The sequence below is a fragment of the Helianthus annuus genome, chromosome 8 (assembly GCF_002127325.2).
Source record: "Helianthus annuus cultivar XRQ/B chromosome 8, HanXRQr2.0-SUNRISE, whole genome shotgun sequence".
NCBI lineage: Eukaryota > Viridiplantae > Streptophyta > Magnoliopsida > Asterales > Asteraceae > Helianthus > Helianthus annuus.
The window spans coordinates 29,564,887-29,591,562 of NC_035440.2; the positions used below are offsets into that span (position 1 = coordinate 29,564,887).

At 41.1% G+C, this 26,676-nt stretch overlaps 1 long non-coding RNA gene across 1 annotated transcript; it reads right to left on the reverse strand.

Moving 5' to 3' along the window:
- Nucleotides 1–314: 314 nt before the first annotated feature.
- Nucleotides 315–11,183, reverse strand: LOC118481218. Its single transcript, XR_004864933.1, has 2 exons — nucleotides 11,123–11,183; nucleotides 315–509 (listed from the first exon to the last, which is right to left on the reverse strand). It is a non-coding gene; the product is annotated as an uncharacterized LOC118481218 (long non-coding RNA).
- Nucleotides 11,184–26,676: the final 15,493 nt, after the last annotated feature.

Here is a 26,676-nt window from a genome sequence, read left to right on the forward strand (position 1 = left end):
CCATTTTCTTGCTACAACTAACTGATTCCGAAGATCCATTTTTAGAGTTCGAAAGCCTATTTTGACCCGTTAGTTGACCCAAACAATGAACTTGAGTGGCAATGCACACAAAGAATAACTTTACCTTTTGTTGTGCATGACACTTCGTACAAGTGTATACAAGATAATCAATTATGAATACATATTGGTAGCTAGCATCATAAATATGAAATTATCTTGTTTTTGTTGGTCCAATAGTCGTTCCCATTCAAGCATCAGAAATATGTAGGTGGTTTCTAATATATAATCAGAACATGCATACATACATACATCTGTTTTTTTTTAAAAGTAGTTCACTACAGCATGATTGCTTTTTATTATAAACTTGAATGGCTATCATTTCAAATCCAGAAAACTGATTTGGGCTCGATTCAAGCCGACCGGTGTCACTGCAGTAGTCATAGAATAGAGTAAGTACGGAAGTTCTTTGTTGCGTCAAACCACAGGTTCAACCTCTGTTCCCTATTACCCTGCATATACCAAACAAACTTGCGATTAGTTTATGCACTGTCACACCCCGACCACGTAGAACATACAAAACGTGGCGGAAACGTCGGGGAGTGTTGTAACAGAATCAATTGTTTCAAATCCATGGCGAATGAAGTTTCGTTTTATAAATCAAACATGAAGGATTTACATTGTCTAAACAAGAATCAAAGTGTACATAACATAAATTAACTAGTTCTTGTCTCTTTTAAGTCACTAAGGCACAGGTCCGCCTAAGTATGTCTTGATAAGTCCTATGCATCATCTCCTGAAAACACATGTGAAAATAGGTACGTCAGCATAAAAATGCCTGTGAGATACATTGGTTTTGTGAAAACGGAATTCATGACTTGAGTTTGAGAAAATGTTTAGTCATGAACCTCGTATTTTGCTTTGTCTTGTAAATCATTTGAAAAACGGTAAGATCAAATGATATGTATAAATAAGAGAACAATGCATGGTTAACTGAATAACCATGTAAAAAGAGTTTGTATAAGATTTGTTGTTTGTAAATCAATGTCTTGTGAAAAGCGTGTTATTTGTATAAAATGTTCTATGTTTCAAATTGAAATGATTCAAATAACGCTACGATATGTAATACCATACAAACACTTATATATAGGAAGTACCAGCGGCGTATCCACCATGCTTGTATCATATTACACATGCCTCGTTACTTAAATCACTTACTCAAACCAAACCATCAAGATGAAATGTTTAACAACGGTAGAAATGTTCATGTATAGTCAAATGTCTATTGTCAAATGTAATCCATGTCAACGGATACAACTGGTTTACACGGTTCAATGGTTACAGACGGTTCACGAAATTGAAGGGTTAAGACGGTTCACATAGTCAAATGGTCACAACGGTTCAAAATGTAGTGTAATGTGTTCATATGCTGGATGAGCATATGCAACAGTAATGCAATGTGAAACAATGTACTACGTATGCACACAATGGGCGTACGTAGCATGAAATGTATTGTAGAGTACAACGGTTCAAAATGTAGTGTGATGTGTTCATATGCTGGATGAGCATATGCAACAGTAATGCAATGTGCAACAATGTACTAAGCATGCACACAATGGGCATACATAGCATGTAATGTAAAACAATGTACTAAGTACGCACACAATGGGCATACATAGCATGAAAATGTAATGTAAAGTGTTGTGCTAAGTATGCACACGATGGACATACATAGCATAAACACACTGAAATCATGTACTATATATGTACTATTGAACATAGCAAGTATATGATGTGAAAACAGGAAAGCATGAAAGTAACAGGTAGGCACATGTGTTTCACCCCAAAACAGTTTAGAAAACAGTAAAAGAGGGGTTCAATGTACTCACCTGAGATTGCTTTGGAGTTCTTGTATAATAACCAGATAATGCTAAAGATCACGGGATATCAAACGGCACCTAATAGGTAGCTATGTTAATATACCGGACCAAATCGGAAGGATCGGACAGTACGCGGGTTCGAAAACCAAACGAGTATGGATACTCGTGTAATATGGTTTAACAAAGCCTACATACTAAAATGAAACATAACCTAAGTGCTTACGGTCCATCACGACCTGTTTAGGTAGCTTATGCTACCTTACGCGTCGTTCGCGTAGAACGCGTCTGGAACGCCTAACATCGTGACCACTAGGTATAACCCCGGAAGGTTACAACTATGGCCACCTAAAGTGTTTGGTCGGATCCTAATGATCGACCAAATGGGTCGGGTTCGAAAGTATAAGCGATGGTTTAGATCGCTTACCTTACGACCCTATATAAGCACTAAACTAAAAGTGACGAGCTAAGCATGTTAGAACATGCTTAACTAAGTTTAGAAACAGGTTTGACATCAAAACAAACGGCTTTGATGCCCATGAGTAGTTTGGTTACAAAATATGCAAGAATGCACATTTTGGCCGAAACTACGACTCGTCACTGAGCCTTGATAACGTGGTGATCAGTAGGTATGGTCACTACGGACCATGACCATCGTGATCACGCTCACGTTATGAAGTTCCATGAACTTCGCATCGACCATAAGCTGGTCAATGCAGAAAGTCAACAAAACGTTGACTTTCGGACTCGAAAAGCGAATAAAAGAGCGAAAGAAGACTTACGGAGGGTCCCCGAGTGCAAATCAAGATCAAATAGCTCAGGTATGAAACAATGGTTTCAACTTAGAGCTTCAAGATCTGATTTTGTGATTTTTACACTAAAGGGGGGGGGTATTTATAGGAAAGGTGGAACCGTTAGGATCGTTTTATCGAATATCGTGCCTTGATCTCGTGCGTACATGTGTCCAGGGGTTAAATTCAGTGAACTTGACCCTTGGCCCTTCATTTGGGTGAAAAGGCATCGCCCTTTGATCGAACGAAAGGCCAGATTCTGCATTAAATGCAAAATCTTTCTGTCAGACATCCCCACGCGGCCCGCCTCATATTTGGGCAAAACTCACGCGGGCCGCCTGGCCCTCTCTGATCTGCACCACTTGCAGAATTTACACTTTTGGTCCCTGTTGCGTGTTTAAGCTATTTCCAGCCCTTCTAAGACCTGTAAAGCCATCTCTAAGGCCCTAAAATGATGCCTAAACATTGTGGACATGAAACATGCCCAAAAATATGTCGGATGTCGGTTCGTTTGGCCGTACGATCGCGATGTTCGCTTAATTACGACGGAATGCGCATAAGCGTGAAAGACGATCCAAATGACGCGACGAATGGATTTTTCTCATGCCAAACACTAAGGCATAATATAAGGATGCTTACATAAATTTTTTGAATGTCCGGATGTATTCAGAACATAAGTTATGCGCGAAAGTGCAAACTTGTGCACTTTTTGACACTTTTAGTCCCTGAATGACCCAGAAGTTTATCTTAGCATACCAAACCCCTCAAAGCCTATTTCTAAGCCATGTAAAGGATATTTATGGTATGTTTAACTTATGGACATGTTCCGGAATGTTCGTTATAGTTCAGATTGGCATACTTTCACAGTTTGTCAAGTTTAGTCCCTGTAAGCGAATTAACTTGTTTTTGCTATACCAAAGCCTTCAAAACTTATTTCTAAGTTATGTAAAGGTTATTTAAGGTACGTTGAGTGTATGTTGATGTTCCGGAGTATTTGTCGCAATAAACTGAGTACGTTTACGCACCAGTTTGCGTATAATGCTCCAGAAAGCGATGTAGAGTTTGAATTTGAACAATAATTGATATGTGCAAAACATACACATATTTATACAAAATCCCAAGTATGAAATACAATATTTCATCGGCTTGGTATTTGTTTGATGGTCGCGGTGACACAGGTGTCACAGTCTCCCCTACTTTAGGAAATTTCGTCCCGAAATTTATTCGTATGAGTCTATTTGTGAATTTGCCAAATAACCACCAATGATATGTAAGGCAATATCTTGTCATTTCCTTAACGGTCATTCTTCCGAAACGAAAATGAACAGACGGGTCATTTTCAACGGTTGCTTCATCAGAATTGGAAATGAAGGATTACACAACGGATATTCATTTCCTCAACGGAAAATCTTCAGAAACGAAAATGAACAAACGGGGTCATCTTCAACGGTTGCTTCCTCAGAGTTGGAAATGAAGTATTACACAACGGATATTCATTTCCTCAACGGATAATCTTCAGAAACGAAAATGAACAAACGGGGTCATCTTCAACGGTTGCTTCCTCAGAGTTGGAAATGAAGTATTACACAACGTATATTCATTTCCTCAACGGATAATCTTCAGAAACGAAAATGAACTAACGGAGTCATCTTCAACGGTTGCTTCCTCAGAGTTGGAAATGAAGGATTACACAACGGATATTCATTTCCTCAACGGATAAATCTTCAGAAACGAAAATGAGCTAACGAAGTCATCTTCAACGGTTGCTTCCTCAGAGTTGGAAATGAAGGATTACACAACGGATATTCATTTCCTCAACGGATAAATCTTCAGAAACGAAAATGAGCTAACGGAGTCATCTTCAACGGTTGCTTCCTCAGAGTTGGAAATGAAGGATTACACAACGGATATTCATTTCCTCAACGGATAATCTTCAGAAACGAAAATGAGCTAACGGAGTCATCTTCAACGGTTGCTTCCTCAGAGTTGGAAATGAAGGATTACACAACGGATATTCATTTCCTCAACGGATAATCTTCAGAAACGAAAATGAACAAACGGGGTCATCTTCAACGGGTATTCTTCAGACTTGGAAATGAAGGATAAACGGATATTCATTTCCTCAACGGATAAATCTTCAGAACGAAAATGAACAAACGGGGTCATTTTCCTCGACGGGTATTCTTCAGATTTGGAAATGAAGGATAAACGGATATTCATTTCCTCAACGGATATTCTTCAGAAGCGAAAAATGAATAGCTAGTTCATTTTTCCTCAACGGATGCTTCATCAGAATTTGAAATGAATAGGGTTATCTCTAGACACATGACAGAACTTGCTGTGATTTCTGTGCACTAAATTCCATAATTATGTATGCATCCATAATTACGTAATCCCTTGCACAGTCCGCACAGTTTGTTTTGTAATGTTTTGGGGAAGGATATCAAACTTGTGACGAGGGTGACTAGACTTCCATCGGTTCCTTTTAATTAGATCGACAGGGGATCCTCTTGGTTAGGCCACCAAGGAGTCCTTTCAGCTATATCATCACATGATATCCCTAACCAGATTTTTGGATGAATCTGTTTAGCTAGACCACTCAAGGGGTCTAATTATGAAGTAGTACTTTATAATCCGAGGGACTTAACTATAACATAGAAGTCCATTGAGGATTTTAAGTAATACCTTTGGGCATCCTACTATGAATCTCTTGTACACGGATATGTAAGATTCTACGAAGATTTGGATAACATAATTTGGATCACACAACAATACATAAGGAAACACATAAGCACATAGTCACATAATTGTTTAATTTGATCATAATTTGTTATTAACTTGTTATCGATTGAATACGGATATGGAAACCTGTCGACGGATCTCAATGTTCACTGGAATCTATCTGAGAAGATAGAAAGATCTCCCAAAATTCGATTTTTGATTACAAGGAATCACCACATTCGAATGAAGGTATACAACAATTAAAGACTTACGGGAAATTCCTAGGTACCCTATTAAGGATTTATAGTGGTACCTTGGGTATTCGTCTTGTGTTGTAACCTGCGCCTTGTACTTCGTTTCCTTAGAATAAACGGGTACTTAGGAATTCCGTGGAAGACGCAAGCGATTATAGAATGGGGGAATTTTGGGGGTAGTTTGTTCCTCAAGGAATACGGTTCCTTGATTGTCGGTATTGCAAGGGATATGTCGTTTATACATGCAACCATCGAAATACATTGCAATGTAAATGAAAGATTTATTTATAAACAACGATATCAACTGTTCCTTGGATCTTGACAACAAAAGAAACTTAATACATAAGACATGATTATTTCTAAACGATGTTGTCTTCTAGTCAGTCGGGTGATCATCCTTGTGCTGGATTTGCATTAGCAAGCTTTGGGCAATTTCTTCGGAAATGACCCATCTCGCCACAGTTGAAACAAGAACCTGGTAGGAAACGACCTTGAGCGGGATTGTTGCCAGCTTGGTTTGGTGCAGCTGCAGCTGGGCAGATTCTTGTTGTATGGCCTATAAGTCCACAAGTTTGGCATTTGCGGCACTGTACATTGGCGTGATGATGGAGGCTACATTGGTTGCACAAGGGTGCAGTTCCATTGTATGGTTTTCTAGCAGGGGGTTGAGCTGGTTGGTTGGGGACGGCTTGACCATTGTGAGCGACCACGGCGAAGTTCTGAGAAGCCTTTCGCTTCCTTGACTTCTTAGGAGATTCAGTCTGTTCATCCATGGTCTTTGATTCCTCGATTGGGTTCGATTCCCCGGCTGATTTCTTGTCATCTTTTCGAAAAAGTTTATGCTTTCTGATCTGCGATTCAGTCAAGGTTGCAGATAGCTCAATGGCCTGACGGAGTGTGGTAGGGTTGCTACCAGTGACAATGTCTTGTACCGAGTCAGGCAGGCCGTCGATGTACCTTTCGATAGCCTTGTCGAGTGGGGCGACCATAGTCGGGAAAAGTAGACTCAACTCCTCAAACCTATCAGTATATGCCCTGTGTTCGCCACTATCTTGTTTCAAATCATCAAATTCCTTCTCCAACGCTCGTTGTTCATGACGAGGACAAAACTCTCTCATCATAAGTGCTCTCAGTTCAGCCCATGTTTGTGCTAGAGCAACATCTGCACCACGGTCTCTCATTACCCCGTTCCACCATGTAAGAGCCCTCTTCTGAAACACACTCGAAGAAAACTCGACCTTGCGATTTTCCGGACACTGCACGTGGCGAAAGGTATTCTCGATGCTCTCGAACCATTGGAGAAGCCCAGTTGCTCCCTCAGAACCACTAAACTTGAGTGGTTTAGCCGAGTTAAAGTTCTTGAAATTGCATGTACCATTGTTGTTGTTGTTGGCTTGGTTCCATTGAGCAAAGAGATTTGGGAATTGAGCAGCCATCTGCTGCGCAATTATTTCTGCCAGCTCGGCAGTTGCTATCTGGTGTTCGCGTCGAGGAGGCATTCTAAAAGAGGAAAACATGAAAGGAAACAAATAAAATGGTATTGGGTAAGAATAGGATGTTACAATCACTGACCATAATCACGGTTGATGGTCACTTGTTTGAATCATGAAGCAAACAAACAACACCAGGGCTGAATCAAAGCAAATAGATCCTCATAGTGTATCGCGAAGACATGCTCGCCTATAAGTGGACACTCACCCCAAGAGTTCCCAGGTAAGAGTGACTGGTCCGATTATGCGGATTTGTACGAACACTCTAACCTTAGACAGAAAACCCAGGGTACAGGCATTCACCCTTCCAGTTCGCACGTGTTCACACTATTTAGGACCCAAAACTTTGACGGGAGTTTTGAAAATTCAAAGGGGTTCAAAACCTTATAACAAAGGGTTCAAAACCTTACAATAGAGGGTTCAAAACCTAGTAATCAATCATCCTAGAACAGATGATTAGCTTTCAAGGCGGTTTTGAAATTTATGTTCTTGTTGTGGTCGTCGCCTAAGGGTAGGTGACGGTATTGTTTTGTGACTAAACGCAAGTAAACTCGCGTTAGGTTCCTAGGAAGGTTATAGACTAGGTCAAAGCATTACTAATAACCTAATTCCCTATAACCATTGGCTCTGATACCATCTTTTCTGTCACACCCCGACCACGTAGAACATACAAAACGTGGCGGAAACGTCGGGGAGTGTTGTAACAGAATCAATTGTTTCAAATCCATGGCGAATGAAGTTTCGTTTTATAAATCAAACATGAAGGATTTACATTGTCTAAACAAGAATCAAAGTGTACATAACATAAATTAACTAGTTCTTGTCTCTTTTAAGTCACTAAGGCACAGGTCCGCCTAAGTATGTCTTGATAAGTCCTATGCATCATCTCCTGAAAACACATGTGAAAATAGGTACGTCAGCATAAAAATGCCTGTGAGATACATTGGTTTTGTGAAAACGGAATTCATGACTTGAGTTTGAGAAAATGTTTAGTCATGAACCTCGTATTTTGCTTTGTCTTGTAAATCATTTGAAAAACGGTAAGATCAAATGATATGTATAAATAAGAGAACAATGCATGGTTAACTGAATAACCATGTAAAAAGAGTTTGTATAAGATTTGTTGTTTGTAAATCAATGTCTTGTGAAAAGCGTGTTATTTGTATAAAATGTTCTATGTTTCAAATTGAAATGATTCAAATAACGCTACGATATGTAATACCATACAAACACTTATATATAGGAAGTACCAGCGGCGTATCCACCATGCTTGTATCATATTACACATGCCTCGTTACTTAAATCACTTACTCAAACCAAACCATCAAGATGAAATGTTTAACAACGGTAGAAATGTTCATGTATAGTCAAATGTCTATTGTCAAATGTAATCCATGTCAACGGATACAACTGGTTTACACGGTTCAATGGTTACAGACGGTTCACGAAATTGAAGGGTTAAGACGGTTCACATAGTCAAATGGTCACAACGGTTCAAAATGTAGTGTAATGTGTTCATATGCTGGATGAGCATATGCAACAGTAATGCAATGTGAAACAATGTACTACGTATGCACACAATGGGCGTACGTAGCATGAAATGTATTGTAGAGTACAACAGTTCAAAATGTAGTGTGATGTGTTCATATGCTGGATGAGCATATGCAACAGTAATGCAATGTGCAACAATGTACTAAGCATGCACACAATGGGCATACATAGCATGTAATGTAAAACAATGTACTAAGTACGCACACAATGGGCATACATAGCATGAAAATGTAATGTAAAGTGTTGTGCTAAGTATGCACACGATGGACATACATAGCATAAACACACTGAAATCATGTACTATATATGTACTATTGAACATAGCAAGTATATGATGTGAAAACAGGAAAGCATGAAAGTAACAGGTAGGCACATGTGTTTCACCCCAAAACAGTTTAGAAAACAGTAAAAGAGGGGTTCAATGTACTCACCTGAGATTGCTTTGGAGTTCTTGTATAATAACCAGATAATGCTAAAGATCACGGGATATCAAACGGCACCTAATAGGTAGCTATGTTAATATACCGGACCAAATCGGAAGGATCGGACAGTACGCGGGTTCGAAAACCAAACGAGTATGGATACTCGTGTAATATGGTTTAACAAAGCCTACATACTAAAATGAAACATAACCTAAGTGCTTACGGTCCATCACGACCTGTTTAGGTAGCTTATGCTACCTTACGCGTCGTTCGCGTAGAACGCGTCTGGAACGCCTAACATCGTGACCACTAGGTATAACCCCGGAAGGTTACAACTATGGCCACCTAAAGTGTTTGGTCGGATCCTAATGATCGACCAAATGGGTCGGGTTCGAAAGTATAAGCGATGGTTTAGATCGCTTACCTTACGACCCTATATAAGCACTAAACTAAAAGTGACGAGCTAAGCATGTTAGAACATGCTTAACTAAGTTTAGAAACAGGTTTGACATCAAAACAAACGGCTTTGATGCCCATGAGTAGTTTGGTTACAAAATATGCAAGAATGCACATTTTGGCCGAAACTACGACTCGTCACTGAGCCTTGATAACGTGGTGATCAGTAGGTATGGTCACTACGGACCATGACCATCGTGATCACGCTCACGTTATGAAGTTCCATGAACTTCGCATCGACCATAAGCTGGTCAATGCAGAAAGTCAACAAAACGTTGACTTTCGGACTCGAAAAGCGAATAAAAGAGCGAAAGAAGACTTACGGAGGGTCCCCGAGTGCAAATCAAGATCAAATAGCTCAGGTATGAAACAATGGTTTCAACTTAGAGCTTCAAGATCTGATTTTGTGATTTTTACACTAAAGGGGGGGGGGGGTATTTATAGGAAAGGTGGAACCGTTAGGATCGTTTTATCGAATATCGTGCCTTGATCTCGTGCGTACATGTGTCCAGGGGTTAAATTCAGTGAACTTGACCCTTGGCCCTTCATTTGGGTGAAAAGGCATCGCCCTTTGATCGAACGAAAGGCCAGATTCTGCATTAAATGCAAAATCTTTCTGTCAGACATCCCCACGCGGCCCGCCTCATATTTGGGCAAAACTCACGCGGGCCGCCTGGCCCTCTCTGATCTGCACCACTTGCAGAATTTACACTTTTGGTCCCTGTTGCGTGTTTAAGCTATTTCCAGCCCTTCTAAGACCTGTAAAGCCATCTCTAAGGCCCTAAAATGATGCCTAAACATTGTGTACATGAAACATGCCCAAAAATATGTCGGATGTCGGTTCGTTTGGCCGTACGATCGCGATGTTCGCTTAATTACGACGGAATGCGCATAAGCGTGAAAGACGATCCAAATGACGCGACGAATGGATTTTTCTCATGCCAAACACTAAGGCATAATATAAGGATGCTTACATAAATTTTTTGAATGTCCGGATGTATTCAGAACATAAGTTATGCGCGAAAGTGCAAACTTGTGCACTTTTTGACACTTTTAGTCCCTGAATGACCCAGAAGTTTATCTTAGCATACCAAACCCCTCAAAGCCTATTTCTAAGCCATGTAAAGGATATTTATGGTATGTTTAACTTATGGACATGTTCCGGAATGTTCGTTATAGTTCAGATTGGCATACTTTCGCAGTTTGTCAAGTTTAGTCCCTGTAAGCGAATTAACTTGTTTTTGCTATACCAAAGCCTTCAAAACTTATTTCTAAGTTATGTAAAGGTTATTTAAGGTACGTTGAGTGTATGTTGATGTTCCGGAGTATTTGTCGCAATAAACTGAGTACGTTTACGCACCAGTTTGCGTATAATGCTCCAGAAAGCGATGTAGAGTTTGAATTTGAACAATAATTGATATGTGCAAAACATACACATATTTATACAAAATCCCAAGTATGAAATACAATATTTCATCGGCTTGGTATTTGTTTGATGGTCGCGGTGACACAGGTGTCACATGCACAGCTATTCATAATCATTTTATCATGAAATAAGGATACCTGAACAAATGTCTCGCTCGACCAATAGTTTCCCTTGACGCATTATGCAAGGTTCGCTCGGTCCAACAACTCAAGCAAATGTTTTCTATGTTTTTTAGGGGGAAGATGGGTGCTTCTCTCCACAGGGCATACAAGACACAGGTTATTGGCGGCAGTCCGCCAAATTTAACATATAAAGTTTTTTTATATGTTAAATATGGCGAGCTGCCGCCAATAACCTATGTTTTGTATGCCCTGGGAGAGAAGCACACATGTTCCCCCTAAAATGCAAAGAAAACATTTGCTTGAGTTGTTGGACCGAGCGAACCTTGCACAGGCTCAGCTTTTGCATCACAGCCTCAAACACTTTCAGTTCAGATAGATTACACAGGCTCAGTTTTTGCATCACAGCCTCAAAACACTTTTACTTCAGACAGATTAAGAACACAAGCTCAGCTTATGCATCATAGACTCAACACTTTTAGTTCAGACAGATTAAGAACACAAGCTCAGCTTTCGCATCACAGCCTCAAACACTTTCAGTTCAGACAGATTAAGAACACAAAATCCGGAGTACACAACAAGAGTAATTTGCCACTAAACTTAAACAACCTTTAAAGCATGATGTACACGTGTTTTAAGCACAAGAAACAAATATGTAACCTGACAGACTCAGCTTATGCATCATAGCCTCAAACACTTTCAGTTCAGACATATTAAGAACACAAGCTCCGTTAGTTCTCGCAAAGTCAACCATCATAAAAAGAAATCAAGTATTAGTAAAGATTTGATATTAGTTATAACCAGTACACTATTAACTTAAAATAAATTTAATATAAATCACATTTTGTCAAGTTGCAAATATAAAAACCTTTATTCTAATGAAGCAGCGTTCAGCGTCACTAAAGCCGATTCCGAGACTCTCCAAGCAGATACACTTTCTCCTGCTGCCAGAAGATCGGAGTGAGCTTGTTCTGTAATAATAGTGATCGTGACAGTCGTTAACCAAAGGTATAACTAATTAAATTCAGTTCAGGAAAAAGCAACACTTTAATTTTGTGTGAAAGACAGCTTGCTTGCTGCAGTCTCTATAATATATCAACACTCTTCCATACACTGTTTAAAAGACACCATGCTTGAAAGACAGCATGCTTGCTTCAGTCTCTATAAATAATTCAGAGATATCTACACTCTACTCACACTTTACAAACTCTCAACTACACTCAACTGAAAGACTCAGACATGTAATTGAGAGATGAACACAAGTACGGGTAAAGCCATGGCTGCAACACACGGTTGCAAAGTGAGAACTATGCAACCTGGATATTGCCCCGCCAAGATGCTACTCGGATCTTCTATGTACCCTCAAAATACAATCATCATCACAGTCTATTGTGTTATGTAACCCCGCTTTAAAGCATGATGTACAAGAGTAATTTTCCACTAAACTTAAACAACCTTTAAAGCATGATGTACAAGTGTTTTAAGCACAAGAAACACATATGTAACCTCACAGGCTCAGCTTATGCATCATAGCCTTAACAGTTTCAGTTCAGACATATTAAGAACAAAGCTCAGCTTATGCATCATAGAGTCGACAGGCTCAGCTTATGCATCATAGCCTCACAGGCTCAGCTTATGCATCATAGCCTCACAGGCTCAGCTTATGCATCATAGAACACTTGGGAAATGAAAAAGTATATCAAAACATCCCACAGAACAAACTAAAATCAAAAGTACATAACAATCTATCTTTTCACTATTCCATATCTAAAATTGACCTAACTATCATAATTTTCATTGAACTACAACACTTATCATCCCCAAAAATGACCTAAATATCATAATTATCACAAAACCATGACACTTATCAGTCCCAAAATTAAAGGAAAAGATCAAAATATAACAGAACAAAGTAAAATCAAAACTACAAAAACAATTTATCCTTTCACTATGTCATATCTGAAATTAACCTAACTATCATCACCAAAAATACAAATTCAAATATGACAAAACTTTCAACCTAATTTGAAATAACCGCATCTACTAACAAATCCACATCAAGATTAAAGATAAATCAACATTTAGAACCTAACCTGAGTCGATTCATCACAAAACACATGCGAAAATCCTTCGTAAACCTCAGATTTCGTCCTTCGAACATCCGTCAAACATATGTGAAGGACAAGATGGTAATTGAACAAGGTGTTGAAAAAACACTTAATGCACAATGTACAACTGTTAAGGCACAAGAAAACACAAACCCTTTTACCCTTTACAAGGTTATACATCTTCCGTCCAAATGTTTAACTTTCTCACACGGATAAATTGAGAGATGAACACAACTACGGGTAAAGCCATGGCTGCAACACACGGTTGCAAAGTGAGAACTATGCAACCTGGATATTGCCCCGCCAAGATGCTACTCGGATCTTCTATGTACCCTCAAAATACAATCATCATCACAGTCTATTGTGTTATGTAACCCCGCTTTAAAGCATGATGTACAAGAGTAATTTTCCACTAAACTTAAACAACCTTTAAAGCATGATGTACATCATGCTTTAAAGGTTGTTTAACTTTCTCACACGGATCAACATCGGGACCGTCCATTTGACTTCACACGGATCACCATATGCTTTCTCTCTCAATGCTCACACATCTCACAAAACAACATCAGATCTTCTCTATTGATCATCATCACAGTGAGGAAGAGCTTGACGGATGTTCAATTACCATCTTGTCCTGGATCATCATCACAGTCTATTATGCATCATAGCCTCACAGGCTCAGCTTATGCATCATAGAACACTTGGGAAACATCCAAGTGATATATCGTATATTACTTTATAGAGACTGCAGCAAGCAAGCTGTCTTTCAGACATGTACTTTTAGATCTGTGAATCTGTGATAATACTTTTACAACTGGAAGACTCAGACATGTAATTGAGAGATGAACACAAGTACGGGTAAAGCCATGGCTGCAACACACGGTTGCAAAGTGAGAACTATGCAACCTGGATATTGCCCCGCCAAGATGCTACTCGGATCTTCTATGTACCCTCAAAATACAATCATCATCACAGTCTATTGTGTTATGTAACCCCGCTTTAAAGCATGATGTACAAGAGTAATTTTCCACTAAACTTAAACAACCTTTAAAGCATGATGTACAAGTGTTTTAAGCACAAGAAACACATATGTAACCTCACAGGCTCAGCTTATGCATCATAGCCTTAAAGATAAATCAACATTTAGAACCTAACCTGAGTCGATTCATCACAAAACACATGCGAAAATCCTTCGTAAACCTCAGATTTTCACAAAACCATGACACTTATCAGTCCCAAAAATGAAGGAAAAGATCAAAATATAACAGAATAAAGTAAAATCAAAACTACAAAAACAATTTATCCTTTCACTATGTCATATCTGAAATTAACCTAACTATCATCACCAAAAATACAAATTCAAATATCACAAAACTTTCAACCTAATTTGAAATAACCGCATCTACTAACAAATCCACATCAAGATTAAAGATAAATCAACATCTGTCTTTCAGACATGTACTTTTAGATCTGTGAATCTGTGATAATACTTTTACAACTGGAAGACTCAGACATGTAATTGAGAGATGAACACAAGTACGGGTAAAGCCATGGCTGCAACACACGGTTGCAAAGTGAGAACTATGCAACCTGGATATTGCCCCGCCAAGATGCTACTCGGATCTTCTATGTACCCTCAAAATACAATCATCATCACAGTCTATTGTGTTATGTAACCCCGCTTTAAAGCATGATGTACAAGAGTAATTTTCCACTAAACTTAAACAACCTTTAAAGCATGATGTACAAGTGTTTTAAGCACAAGAAACACATATGTAACCTCACAGGCTCAGCTTATGCATCATAGCCTTAACAGTTTCAGTTCAGACATATTAAGAACACAAGCTCAGCTTATGCATCATAGAGTCGACAGGCTCAGCTTATGCATCATAGCCTCACAGGCTCAGCTTATGCATCATAGCCTCACAGGCTCAGCTTATGCATCATAGAACACTTGGGAAACATCCAAGCCATCTAGGTCGTATAACTTAGGACCTTAGTCCGACAACCATCATACTCTGCCATCTGTCCGGCCCTTAGAAACACCTTTGTCTTACTAATCTGCATGTGACATATAAACAAACAAGTAAACATAAAAAAAATTAAAAAGGTAAATCCTAACTAAAACATCGGATGTAGGAAATAACCGCATCTACTAACAAATCCACATCAAGATTAAAGATAAATCAACATTTAGAACCTAACCTGAGTCGATTCATCACAAAACACATGCGAAAATCCTTCGTAAACCTCAGATTTTCACAAAACCATGACACTTATCAGTCCCAAAAATGAAGGAAAAGATCAAAATATAACAGAATAAAGTAAAATCAAAACTACAAAAACAATTTATCCTTTCACTATGTCATATCTGAAATTAACCTAACTATCATCACCAAAAATACAAATTCAAATATCACAAAACTTTCAACCTAATTTGAAATAACCGCATCTACTAACAAATCCACATCAAAATTAAAGATAAATCAACATTTAGAACCTAACCTGAGTCGATTCATCACAAAACACATGCGAAAATCCTTCGTAAACCTCAGATTTTCACAAAACCATGACACTTATCAGTCCCAAAAATGAAGGAAAAGATCAAAATATAACAGAATAAAGTAAAATCAAAACTACAAAAACAATTTATCCTTTCACTATGTCATATCTGAAATTAACCTAACTATCATCACCAAAAATACAAATTCAAATATCACAAAACTTTCAACATAATTTGAAATAACCGCATCTATCTACTAACAAATCCACATCAAGATTAAAGATAAATCAACATTTAGAACCTAACCTGAGTCGATTCATCACAAAACACATGCGAAAATCCTTCGTAAACCTCAGATTTCGTCGTTCGAACATCCGTCAACCGCTTCACCAGAAAAGTAAGAATCACAAAAGAACATGGTAAGATATATAACACTCATTGCAACAACATCAGAACATCAAACGGATCCCTTGTTCAAATCTGTGGATCCCTTGCCAGATAAAGCTTGTGATAGATCTCATGAAACCCTAGATCTGCTCATCAAACGGATCTGGTGATAGATTCAAACGGATCTGGTGATAGATCTCATGAAACCCTAGATCGCCGAGAAGAGAGAGAGAAGAAGATCTGATGTTGTTTTGTGAGATGTGTGAGCATTGAGAGAGAAAGCATATGGTGATCCGTGTGAAGTCAAATGGACGGTCCCGATGTTGATCCGTGTGAGAAAGTAAAACATTTGGACGGCAGATGTATACCCTTGTAAAGGGTAAAAGGGTTTGTGTTTTCTTGTGCCTTAACAGTTGTACATTGTGCATTAAGTGTTTTTTCAACACCTTGTTCAATTACCATCTTGTCCTTCACATATGTTTATTAAAGTAGTATAGATATATATATATATATATATATATATATATATATATATATATATATATATATATATATATATATATATATATATATATATATATATATATATATATATATATATATATATATATATATATATATATATATATATATATATATATAGGTAGAGGATCCTGTAAAAAGTGTTCAAAGTGTAAGCAGTGTGAGAAGTGTATTATAACCCTATATATAATACTATATAACACCATATAAACACCGTATAACAATATGTAACACCATATAATACCATATAACACTATGTAACACTATATATCATTATATAACAAATATAACACTATAGGTTGTCTGATAGCATGTCTATGATAGATGTATAGTGTTATATTTGTTATATAATGATATATAGTGTTACATAGTGTTATATTGTATTATATGGTGTTACATATTGTTATACGATGTTTATATGGTGTTATATAGTATTATATATAGTGTTATAATACACTTCTTACACTTCTCACACTTTAGGCCCTTTTTACACTATCCTTACCCTATATATATATATATATATATATATATATATATATATATATATATATATATATATAAGGAAGGAGATCTGGTACAAATTGAAAATCTCGTGCAAAGGTAGGAAGCCATAAAAATATGGCACTTGTACTTCAAGATAGGGGTATAATCGCCCATACATAATCACCATAACGGGAGTATGTAATCACGTAGTGCAACATGTTTACGTAATGATAATCACGTAACGTTATAATTGTCTTTGAATATAAAGTATATTACGTAATACTATGTAATCACGTAATCATGTAAAAAAAACTATAGCATCACTATAGTCAAAATATAGAATAAAACGATCATTTTTATGGTGTAAAATATCCAAAAATATAACAATAAAAATTAACGTATAAAAAACTTGTGGCCGTTCAAAAAAATGTGAGGGAATTGGTCTAAAAGTCAATAATTGTGGCTATTTCTTTTTTGCCTTTCACTTTTTGTTACATGTTTGTAAGATTTGAGAACAATTACTCTCAACATTTGATTTACATGATCAAGGTTCTACATTCCTTACTACACTTTCACGTGTTACGTGATTGTAAGATTTGAGAACAATTACTCTCAACATTTGAAAAACATGGCAGGGCTCTACATTCCTTCCTACACTTTCACGTAAATAATCTTTTACATATGATACAACCCGTACACACACGCGCACACACCAAATTAGGTATTAGGAGTTTTATTTAGAAGATATATTTATATATTATCAATTAGCAATATTTTGTTGCATCAAAACTTGTACATGTTGCTTTAATTGTTTGTTGTGCTTAGTGTTGTTGTACATTGGGTTCTGGTTGTTGTACTTTGGATTAGTATTTAAATTTAGGTGCTTTTTTGTTTGTGCTTCATTGCACCCTACCGCTCCACTTAACATCACCCGACCACCGTCTCCACCACCTTCGGCCGGTCTATGGTTAGCCGATTGTCTGTCATTTTTGGTTCTCTTCTCTGACTATGGTTCATCTTGCAGAGGTAACCGTTTGCTTATTTATCCGAGGAATCCTTTAGGGTTTTCTAGCTTCCTTTCAATCATTGTTTCTAGCGGTTGTCAACTTATATAATGGTATTTTTTTTGTTTCAGTGCTTCGTTTACACTTTGCGTGTCATCAGAGTTTCCAGGATTTAGTTTGGTTATTCGATTGTTCTTTTTATGCTTTTTCCGTCGTCGTTTACCGTTGGGTTTGCGATTGCATTTCTTGATTGTTTTTCTTATGGGCTTCTGGGTTATTTTTCGGTGACACCATCATTAATTGTCTGGGTTTTTGTTATTGAATGTTGGTTTTGGTAAATGATGAAGTTATTTATGTAACTATTTTGGGGTTGTTATATGGGTATTTTCTTGGGATTAAAGTTTCCATGCTATTATTGACAATGAGGCTCTGCTCATCTGAGATACTTTTGTTTTTGTGTTTATGTCTTTTAAGTTGTTGGTGTTGTCACAATGTTAGGTCTCTATAAAGATGAATATGTGTTTATCTAAGCATTTCGGTAATTGACGTGCATAGAAAGTAACAAATAAATTGATACAAACACATCCGAGTTTTAACGATAAAAACACTAATACTATTTATCCACAATCTAGGCAAGCGTACCTAAGGTAAGTACCCAAGTATCAATTTCGTGGACACAAAATCTATTAGTACCAAGACTATTACTTAATATGCAATCTAATGAACAATTAAAATCAATACTTAAGATCTAATATAACCATCCTAGACTTGAATCAACGAACACTGTTTAGATTGATGATTGACGGACCTGCCAAACCACTCCAAGACTTAACTTGCCTATGGCGTACGAAGTGCTAAAATAGACTAATACCGCGTAAGGTTAATCTTATTAAACTATGGTTAAGGCTATAGATACACCTTTAGACCTATTTCAAAAAAGCTAGTGACCGTACGAAGTCTTATGATTTAACGTTTTTATCCTAGTGCTCAAGGTGATCAACGAACCGATCGAATTACGACTACCAAGGTAAGACATTTAAAAAACCCGAATTAGTTTCTAAATTTTTTTAAACAAAACCTTCCTATATACATCACATATGTTTAACCAATTATGACAATTATCTATCTTTTACCGATTAAAGTATCAAGAGGCTAATGGACATCAATATACCCTAGAGATAGCTAATACCGAATCTAACATGCATAACCTCATAGAAACATCTGTGACAGTCCGAGATTTCTAGGTCCTTCCTCTATGCATCACTTGTTTCACAATCCTGTTTTTACAATTTGTTTATGTGGTGTCGGGTGTAGTTGTTTAAGTGATTAAAGTATCCTAATACTTGGTTGTTAATTGTGTAATGTTAATTTTAATGTGTAATGGAAACCCATCAATCTTCACCACAACCTATGCTGGACGAAGAGTGAATCTTCATCACCACCATCTTAGACGAAGAATGATTCTTCGTCGAACCAGACTTCGCCCAACTAGGTTCGCGGCCTAATATGGTTTTAAGGTTAATTCATTTACTTAATCGTGTGAAGGGGTATGGTCACAAAACGACCATTACCCGCATCAAACAAACCCCTACCAGTAAGCAAACCGCACCCATGCGGTCACATCCTTCGAACCCATTCGGTTCGAAGATGAATAGCTTGACCCAAGTACGAAAGAAGATGAACATATCGATGCGGCTGGCACCGCATCATATGGCCATTTTCGTCACGACAAGGGAAGCGAGCAAATAGTCTCCACATACGATGATGCAGCCAACACCGCATCTCGCGTATTTCTTGATCACAAGTAGGAGACGCGGTAACTTCAGACGTTACCACATGCAGCGATGCGGCTCGCACCGCACCCTGCATATCCAACAAGTGGACTGACACGCCAGGCAAGTGGCTGACACCACGAGGCAAGTGGCGCCGGCAACAGTCCCCTGTCAGAGCTATTAAAGCAATGGGCTGACGTGGCGTAACCCCCACGGCCGGCGAGACTGACACACCTGCAACGGTGCAGCTCGTCGTCAGCCCATCCATCAATCTCCTCCTTCACTCCTCGGCTATAAATACCGACCCCAAACCAGGTTTGAGGTATCTCTTCACAACTCTCTAACTACTACTATAATCTTGCTTTGCTTCCCAAGCAAACTACTGATTCTCACGCCGGAGAGTGGTAACAAGGAGCACCCCCCACCCCATCCTCCTTGTTACGAGTCACGGCTTGTTTCCTTGTGCAGGAGATCATCCACCGGTGACCCAGCCAGCGATCTCCGAGAGGAAGGGATTAACCCTTCTTGACGAGACCAGTGTGTTAACCCTACCCGGTTAACCATTGTTTCATCATTGGCGCCCACCGCTACTCTTAGCACTTTTTAATCCATCCCTCTCCCTCTCAAGATCATGACTGATAACCAAAACACCAATGCGGATAACCCAAATCCCCCGGTCCCAACAGGGGTCCACCCTTCGACCCCCCAACCCGGACACATTGGCACGTCCACCCAAAGGATCCCATCCTTTGCGTTCGGACACGACTTATCACAGGCCCCAACTGTGCTTCCACCAGGCGTGGACTTACACTCCTGGTACCAACAGCAGACTGACCTGCTGATAGCGGCTTACAACCGCGCTTGTACGGAAGCAAACGTACAAACTGGGCCTACTCCAATACAACACACACCTGCCAACCGTATACTCCAATACGATGGCAGGTTACACTCACGTCCGGCTTCCAGAAGCCGACATGACGACCGTGGATCATCTTACTGTTCGGTCCATACACTCAATGAGGATACTTCCTCATATGAGTCCCGCTCCAGAGGGCCAGTGCATACCCGCCTGGGCCCCTATGGGGAAGATAGGAGGCGGTCAGCCTCCAGGCGCGGCCCAGGCATCCAGAGCCGACTGGGCCCGCAACCTTACACGGAAGGGTACGGTCATACCGACCCTGACGATCAAACCTACCGCGGGGAGTCTCACGACACCAACAGCAGACCGGGAGGACGCAACTATGTTCCTCCCAGTCACCCCCGCACTACATACCTCAGGGCGGCAAAGCGCCCTGTGCACGAACCATACAGGCCAAGGGCCGCGGCCGAAAATTCAAAATTCGTCCCGCACATCGCCAACGCCGATATCACGACGACAAAATTCCCAGTCAACATTGGGAAATACAGTGGCTCGACCGACCCGGACGACCACATGAACATCTTCACAGGCGCAGGCGTCAATGGCAGGTGGGACGAACCCACCTGGTGCAATTTTTTCCCCCAGACCCTTATCGGTCTGGCGAGGGCATGGTTTGATTCTTTGCCAGTGGGATCACTGGATTCTTTCGAGGACTTGCGCGCCAAGTTCCTCGCCCACTTTAGCCAACAGCGACGCCACGAACGCGATTCGTTGGACGTCATGAACATCTGGCGAAGAGATGACGAATCGCTCGAGGCATTCGTCATCCGTTACAATAAAGAATGCCTAGAGATAGGCGACGTGGCGGACCAAATGGCGCGAAACCATTTTATTCGGGCCGTCAAAGACAGAGAGATGGTCATGACCATCTCTGGCAAGGAAGGTTTGCCTAAAAAATGGGAGGATGTCATGACCGCAGTCAAGACATATGCCCAGACACAGCGGTCGCTCGAACCGCACGTCAAAAAGGCAAAACCCCAAGCCGAAACATCCCACCAAGGGTCCAAACGTAATAACAAACGAAACCGGGATGCGGGCAATCGGGATATTACTAAACCCTATTTCCCACAACCCAACACGTTTGACCCACAATGTTACAACCCGGCCCGAGACACTCGGGCACCAAGAAAAGAATCTCGGGACCGCAAATGGACCGAGATCAACCAGTCGCCAAGAGAGGTCCTCCTCGCGGACCCACAATTCTTGCGACCGGCCCAACCAATGAAGTCCAAGAAAAGTCAGGACCTCACACTATACTGTGAGTACCACAAGGACTCGGGCCACACCACCAACAACTGCGTCAGTCTCCGGCTGGAGATTGAGCGGGCGTTGAAAGAGGGGAAACTGCAACACCTTTTACCAGGTGGACAAAAGCCCACCAAGCATATCACCCCTCACAACGAAGGTACCTCCTCCGGAAAGAAAGCCATGTACGTGGCTTCCACCCACATGATCTACGGAGGCAAGGGTAGGCCGCGAAAAGCGGCACGAAGACCGGACAATGATTGGAAAGACGAGCAAGTCGTCTTCCCAAAAGTCCGAGGCGGACCGCGTGACAGACGCGCCGTCGTCATTTCAGGCCAGCTGGCCCATTACTGCACCGAACGTCTGTTCATAGACCCGGGCAGTACATCCGATATAATCTACGAGCAATGCTTCAATCAATTTGACCAAGAGGACAAAGATCGGTTGCAGGCCGTAGATTACCCGCTGGCCGGATTCGCAGGGGAAACAGTCTTTCCCCTAGGTCAAATTACATTTCCCGTGCGTCTTACCAATGGTAAACACACGCGGACGGAGGAGGTAAACTTCATGGTTTTACCCCACACCTCCAATTATGATGTCCTCCTTGGGAGAGAATCCCAAGGAGATTTCAATATGATCACATCCGTCCCCCACTCCGCGGTTGGTTTCCCAACCGCATCGGGGGTTGCAATCATCTACGCCCGCAAGGACGTCATGATGACGGACGAAGCACGTCCGACAAAGGTCGCAAGGCCCACCCCCGTCGACCAACCGGAAAAATGGGTTCTCAACCCAACGCATCCGGAACAGAAGGTCACATTGGGTCACGCCTTATCCTCGACCACCAGAGCGCACCTGAAGGAGCTCCTCTTCAGGAACCAAGACATCTTCGCGTGGACTCCCGCAGACATGACAGGGGTCCCACGTGAAATAGCGCAGCACTATTTGAATACCAAACCAGGTATCAAACCAGTGATCCAAGGCCAACGCCACCTTGGGTCAGCTAAAAATCAGGCGATGCAAGAGCAGATCGAAGAACTGCTCTCCGCAGGTATACTGCGGGAAGTCAAGTACCAGACTTGGTTATCCAACCCTGTCATGGTAGAAAAACCATCCGGGGGCTGGCGCATGTGCGTCGATTACAAGGACCTTAACAAGGCCTGCCCCAAGGATTGTTACGCGCTTCCGGAAATCGACGAAAAGGTCGATAACCTCGCACCATTTAGGTGGAAGTGTTTCCTCGATTGCTACAAAGGGTACCACCAGGTACAAATGGCACTTGAGGATGAAGACAAAACGGCATTTCGGACCCCAACCGGAAATTACTGCTATACAAAAATGCCGTTTGGGTTGCGCAACGCGGGCTCAACCTACCAGAAACTGATGAACGACACTTTCCGCGGCCAAATAAGCAAAAGTGTCGAAATCTATATGGACGACCTGGTCGTCATGAGCATGGAGGAAGATACCATGCTCACTGATATAGAAAGAACATTCCAAACTCTGCGAAGCGTCAACATGAAGCTCAATCGAGGGAAATGCTCGTTTGGAATGGAAGAAGGCAAATTCCTTGGGTTCATCGTCACCAAAGAAGGATTCAAGGTAAACCCGGAAAAAGTGCAGGCGATCGAGCGCATGCCATCGCCTGCATCGATGAAAGATATGCAACGCCTGGCCGGAAGGCTGGCGGCACTCAACAGGTTCTTGGCTAACCACGCAGCCAAGTCATACCCTTTCATCAAGACCCTGCGAAGCTGTTCAAAGAAAGAACAATTCCAGTGGACCACAGAGGCCGAAAAGGCCTTCCAGGAGATGAAGGAGTGTTTGATACAACTCCCAACACTAACCGCACCATGCAAAGATGAGCCACTCATCTTATACCTATCCGCTGCGGACAACGCAGTGGGCGCGGTATTAATAGTGGAACGAGCGGGGATTCAAACACCCATCTATTATATCAGCAAAATGCTCAACGACCCGGAGACGAGATACTCAATAATGGAAAAATTGGTACTAGCACTGGTACATGCTTCAAGACGGTTACGACGCTACTTCGTAAACCACATCATCACAGTGCTAACCAATTACAGGATCGGCCCGATCCTGTCCAAACCCGACATCTCTGGGAGATTAGCAAAATGGGCAATTGAGCTGGGCGCACATACAATACATTACAAACCGCGCCCTGCCATCAAAGGCCAAATCTTAGCTGATTTCGCCGCTGAAGTACCAGCGGATCGCATCCAAGAATGCGAAGAATCCCAAAATCCTGCGCCCCCACCACCCTCCTCAGAAGTATGGGCACTATTTACCGATGGTGCATCCAACGAGGACGGCGCGGGCGCAGGTCTGCGACTCGTCAGCCCTGACGGCCAAGAGCTTACATATGCCATCCGCCTCGATTTTAAAAGCACCAACAACGAGGCAGAATATGAAGCACTATTAGCCGGGCTACGTTTAGCAGTCAAAATCGGCGTGCAACATCTGGAAGCGCACGTCGATTCCTTGTTAGTTGCGGGCCAGGTACGCGGCGACTATGCCGCCAAAGGGGATATCATGATCCTCTACCTCGAGCAAGCCCTGCAGCTAAAATCCAAATTCGCTTCATTCAATATTCGACACATTAATCGAAGCGAAAACAAATCCGCAGATGCACTATCAAAACTTGCATCCACCAGCTTCCAACACTTGGCAAAGGAGGTACGTATCGAGATTTTGCAAAATCCTTCGGTTCCCCTACGCCAGGTCAGTGTCATCCAATACGGAACAACGTCATGGATGACACCGATTATCGCATACCTTCAGTCAGGTGTGACTCCCGAGAGCAAAACAGAGGCACGTAAGTTGCAATACAAAGCGTGCCACTATCAAATGGGAGACGGTATCTTATACCGAAAGTCATACCTCGGACCACTCCTCCGATGCGTTAATCCACAAGATGCCACATACCTTATCCGAGAGATACATGAGGGCATATGCGGCATACATGCCGGACCACGCATGGTCGTGGCAAAAATCATGAATGCCGGGTATTACTGGCCCGGCATGCACCTGGACGCCGTCAAAGAATTACGCAAATGCATGGACTGCCAGCGCCATGCACCAAAAACTTTGCGGCCAAAAAACAATCTGGTCCCCGTCACTACTGCATGGCCTTTTCAAAAATGGGCGATCGACGTAGTGGGACCATTCCCGGACGCACCAGGTGCAGTTAAATTTATCATAGTGGCGGTTGATTACTTCACAAAATGGGTAGAGGCGAAACCACTCGCTTCCACCACTGCTATGATAACAAGAAAGTTCATTTGGGAGCACATCATCTGCCGTTTCGGTTTACCAATGTACATTGTTACCGACAACGGCACCAACTTCGCTGCCGACGAATTCCAACAATGGCTAGAAGAGCTGAACATCAAACACATATTCTCGTCAGTCGCACACCCACAAGGGAACGGCCAAGTCGATAGTATAAATAAAGGCTTAGTCGAAGGAATCAAAGCACGATTGGGAACAGCCAGGCGTGGCTGGGTCGATGAACTCCCAAGCATCTTATGGGCTCACCGCACTAGCCCAAAAACAAGCAACGGGGAAACACCTTTCAGCCTCGTCTACGGGTCTGAAGCGGTGATACCCGCGGAAATGGGCCTCCCATCTCCTAGAATGTTGGCTATCGAAAAGCTAGACAACAACAGGGAACGTAGGATCGATTTGGACCTCCTAGAAGAAAGGCGCGAGAACGCCGCCATCAACGAGGCCAAATACAAATCCAAACTGGAAAAGTATTACAACGCGCGAGTTCGCGTTTGTACTTTCACTCCAGGGGACTACGTCCTACGTGACAACGAGGCATCTAATGCCGAGCGCCCAGGAAAACTTGCCCCCAAGTGGGAGGGACCCTACCTCATCAGCGAGGTCTTAGGGAAGGGCGCATACAGGTTACAAACACTAGAGGGCGAACCTATCGCCAGAACATGGAACGCACAACAGCTTAGACGCTGCTATATGTAAGCTATGTTCCTACACTCTCTATGTAACCTATTTGGCCGCAGGCCATTTGCAAATAAATAAATAAGCAATTTTCTACATTATTGTTTGTTATTACTATTACAAATGCGTGTTCCACTTTGCGGTATCCCAAAAACAGATTGGCAAAATCTTCATTCATGATACCCATACAAAGTGGTAACCACACACAAATATTGTAATAGGCCAGCAAAAGACAAACAGACTTGCATGTTTTATCCGGCCGGATACACAAGTTTTTGTTTAACACAATTCCTGAGCCCCAAAAAGGCAAACAATGGAATTGACGCGGACTCATACGACAAAAGTATGGAGTACACTCGACCCCATTCACAAATGGGTAGAGTTCCGATAATATAAGCTTTTACAAAGCTTAAAGCAATTCTAAAACCCTCACACGGTAATTAACAGAATTGATACATACACATACGACAAAAGTATGGAGTACACTCGACCCCATTCACAAATGGGTAGAGTTCCGATAATATAAGCTTTTACAAAGCTTAAAGCAATTCTAAAACCCTCACACGGTAATTAACAGAATTGATACATACACATACATCAAAAGTATGGAGCATACTTGACCCCGTTCATAAATGGGTAAAG